Here is a 4708-nt window from a genome sequence, read left to right on the forward strand (position 1 = left end):
CCAGATTTTAAAAAATTTCCTCAATTTAGGAAAAAAGCAAATTTGGAATGTCGTGTTCATTAAATTTTTGTGAAAGAATCATAATTCAAAAATCTTACGTATTAGGAAATTTTTACTATCAATTTCGCATTTAGGGACCAAAAATTAACAAAGAACTGCCTTTGGCATTACAGTTGTAAATTGGCTATATCAGAGACCAGCTTGCCGCTGTATAGCGGAATTCTTGGCCGGAAAAAATGCAGAAGGTTGCTACTCTCAGATCATTGCGTTTGCTTGGAGCACATGATTCTTGGATCACTCACCTCACGGTATGGGGAGTAATCTTTGATGCTACTGACGCACCCTATAAAAAGTATCGAGGCTTCGGTGATAGCGTACTACTGGTGCAACTCCGAAATGAAAATACGAATTCGAGTTGACACTCACTGGTGGAATTCCGTTCATAGTTTTGTTCCGAGAATTAAATCTGGAGATACATCAGTCCCCAAAAAACAAACTTGTTTTAATTCCTTCTTGACGGATTTGAAAAGGATAAAAAACAAAACATTTTTTCCTAACGAGAGTGAACGATACAATGTATCCGATGTACTCGCCATTCCTAATTGAGAATTATCATTTCTGAGTAACCATATTTCATTCTGAAGTTTTTGAATTGATCCATGTGTAAGATTAGAATACTCTTTTTCTTTATTCGAGTAGTGTTTTGAGTCACTACTCCTCAAAGTTACGAATGGTTTGGTGACTGGTTGGACTGTACTAGATGCAACTTTCTGAATGATAGTGTAGATCAGTCGTGTCAAAGATACGGCCTGCGGGCCGTATCAATACGGATCCGCGATCACAATGTCACTCAGAAAAAAGTGCATGTCAAGACAAGCGAGAGAATGTACAGATACCTATTTAGTCCTAATAAACAACTCAATCATAGACAGTAACGCTATCTCTCAACAACAAGCGGGAATACCCTATGATTTTTTTTTTGAGAACAATAGAATCTTCTCCACCCTTCGAGTCTAGAGTAAAACCTTTCTTATCGATATAAAAGGGGTTTGTTGGCGCGACGTGAGTCTGGACAACTGCGTTGAGAACTTTCCGAACATTAAAAACAGTTTGTTGGCCCTCAGACACTTCCCCAGAAGGTGGAAGCATGCGATCGTAGTCATGATCCCAAAACAGGGTCAGAACCTGCTGTTCCCACAGAATTATCGCCTGATCAGTCTACTCTCGTCGGCGGCTAAGCTGGCTGAAGGAGTCGTTCTCCAAAGACTCAACGAAGAAGTTGAGAACCGAAATGTTCTGCCTGATAAACAACTTGGCTCCAGGAGAGAACATTCCACTGAGTTACAGGCTCTAAGGCTGGTCGAAAACACCATCCACTGAACACCATGAACTGAACACCAACAAAAAGGTGCACATTGTTCTGCTAGACATCTCGAAGGCCGTATATGGCACGAAGGTCTTCTGCACAAATTAATCGCATTCGACCTGTCTTGGGGCCTGATCCGGTGGATTGAGTCTTTCCTGAAAGACAGGAAGGACCGCCTGCCCGGTACTGACGATGCCCAACAGGCTGAAACAGCTGTCTACCCGTGGCTCTTGGAATGAGCAGGAAACTGCTCAAAAGGGACACCTTTTGATTACATTGTACATGAGCAGAAGAGCAGTTCTCTAAGCGGAAATCACGTGACAAAGGGAGAGAAATGTCAAAAATTCAAAAATTGAATGTGAAATTGATCATTTTGGAATGAATACAACAGACATAATTTGTACAACATTATCAATAGGAAATAATATTGTATTTGTACTCAAAAGCACTCATTTGCGCATGAAACGTAAAGATATGTCAAAAGTAAAAAATCGAGTTTTTCATATTTTCTTTGACATCTGTTCACAACTCCAAATATGCCTCTCATATAAATTTCAAAGTTCCCCTGCCGTCGCACGCGCTGGCACCCTTTCGGCATATCGCCATTTCTATTTTCTCTCTCAATGAATTCAGCCTCTCTCTGTCTTTCATTTGATGTGTTGCCCGTTACTATCCAACAATTGTCTGAGAAGATATGACTCGCTTCCTGTTAGCATTCTGCCATGTTTGTTCTCTCTCCCCCACTCACTCACTCACTCATATACACACACATAGTCGTTCTTTCCACTCCTGCCCTTTCCACTTATCGGCATGTTTGTTTTCTCTTTGTAAATATATTCAGTATGACTGCCTCTTTCATTTGATGTGCTGCTGATCATGATTCAACTATTTCATCAACAAAGATACGGCCATTTTGCCATTTTGGTATGCCGCCATGTTTGTTTTTCTTCAATCATCGCCTTTCCCTGAACAGTCATATACTGCACTTTGTCTCACTCTCACACTACCTCGAACAGATTCCACTCGAAGGTCTCAAAATGACCAGAATGTACCCAAAAAGAATTTTGAAGCAGAAGCGGTCCAGTGCCTGTACCGCTGTGCTTACTCCTTGGTCTCACAAATACTTCCAAAACGGTACTTTTGAAACAGTGCTTTCGGCTAGCTGCTGCAGAAAGCTACTCAAAGGTTGTTCTCAACTCACATTCTGGACAGAAGATGAACTGTACCAGTCCGTGGCACATTTAGTAATGTGTGAAGTTCTTTAGGGTACAGTGCTCCTTCCGATCTCAAGTACTCAAACAAACTCTTTGTTCTCGAAACAGGTGAAAAATTAACCTCACGTGACTGACGAAAAGTTGATTTTCAGTTCAAAATGTGTCCTCCTGAAAACTGAAGTTGACGTGTTTCTAGATTTTTTTCATTGTCTCAATATCTCATTTGGGCTGGCCCCTTTTACCTGGAATGCACTGAAAGGAAATAATGTGAGTTGGGTTAGATATAAAGTGAGTGGGTCTATTTGACCCTCCACCGCAACTCGCAATGGTTTATTGTGGCTCACACCTGTTTACACTCGTCCAAATTAACATAGCTTCTTAACGAAGCCGATTAGTTTTATAGTGGGTGGTAAGAGTACGACTCTGCCGAACTCTAAAAACCTGATTCAGCCCCAGCGGGGCAGGCACGAAGTATATCATCTGCTGTTTCATCGTTAATGGGGTAGTCGGATAGTCAAGGTACAAGATTCCCACCTTGATAGCCGCGACAACTTCCTCATATGAGGGTTTTTGTACGTCAGCTACACCTGACGATGCCTTAGATTCAACCGTACAGTGCTGTTTCGCCTCTGGTTTTGGTGAATATCATTTGAGCGGAAACGTTTGCTGGGTGGTTTGTTCCTCCATCTGACACAGATTCTGCATATGCCGCTCAAAAATTTGGTGTAAGGCGGCTTCATAAGGTACCCCGCTCTTGGGGTGATGACTCAGTCGCTTTCTGGCTGCACCAGCAAACCTTTTTTTAAATTCAGTTATTGGATCAGGAGTTGGAGAGTTGAGAAGCTCTCGCTTCTGATCTAAATTTACAGGGAGGTCAGTTGAAATCGTAAGCTCGACATCCATCTCCTCTGTAGACTTGCTCCTGAACTAAATTTACAGGGAGGTCAGTTGGAGTCGTAAGCTCGACACATCTCCTCTGTAGACTCAGCGTTGAGAATAATTGTTAAGTTTACTCTGTTCATAAAAGTCCCACGAGTAGCTAGGGAAAGAAGGTCAATCACGGCAGAATCTCGCATTACCGTGACAAGGCGATGCTACGACGAAAGGGCGCCCTGTATTTTGAAGGTTCCGTAGAGACAGCTGATAGGCTCAGTGTCATTGATCCTCCTGGCACGAATATACTTACCTTAGGATTGAGTCATCGTTGGGATGCCATTCAGTTAGGGAAAAACAGAACCACAAGTGATTCTGTCATTCCCGTATCCAGCGGGACAACGTGGAAGCAGGCATCCGATGACCAGTGTGCTCAACCCCCACATCCCAAGCCAATGCACTCGCCAAAAACAGCATGCACAGTGGTTCCCTGCAGTGGAAGATGAACAGTGAACAGCCAACCCGCCCAACAAAGAATACTGTGAGTACTCTCAGGAGCAAATCATTCAAATTCAACGCATCATCTGAGGATCTTGAACCTACTTCACTCTTATTGAATCGAAAATTCAATGTTGAATTGCAGGTTGATAAAGTGCTTTGGATGTGCAGTTCGTGTTATATTTTTGTTATTTTCATCCACCCAGCAATTTGGAAAATGGGATGATCCACAAATGTGCTATGTAGTGACGTAATTTTTTTTCTCAAGGACAAAACACAAGCAATACAGAGAAATATTCAAGCCGCTCTCATAGCGATGCCTATGCAAAGTAACGATTCATATCGGAGAATAATCGCTGGAGAATTAATCTATTTGGGAAAAGGCCCCAGAAAATTTATTCCACGCAGTTCTCTGAATGAAAGAGTTCTTTAACATTGAAGTTCGAGGTGTATTCAGTTGAACCTCAAAACGATGAGCAGCTCGAAGCTAGGTCACCCTGTACATTCACTAATCATTTTGGAAAATATAAATCAGAATGAAGAATCTGTCTGTTTCGGAAATCTTCAGTACTATGGTTGAGTATGAATAAATCTAAAGAAACTATTGTATGGTGGAACGCTTGTCGCAGTTTTCTTATCTTTCAAGTAGAAATAACACAATTAAGTGTAACATTAAAATAAACTGCAGTTTGTTATCTCCGAAAATAATAAACAAGACGAGGTTGTTTATAATAACTCTTATTTCATTCCAGTTTAT

This window comes from Leptinotarsa decemlineata, unplaced genomic scaffold, assembly GCF_025532065.1.
Source record: "Leptinotarsa decemlineata unplaced genomic scaffold, Ldec_3_MD MMD2_tig00026340_RagTag_RagTag, whole genome shotgun sequence".
NCBI lineage: Eukaryota > Metazoa > Arthropoda > Insecta > Coleoptera > Chrysomelidae > Leptinotarsa > Leptinotarsa decemlineata.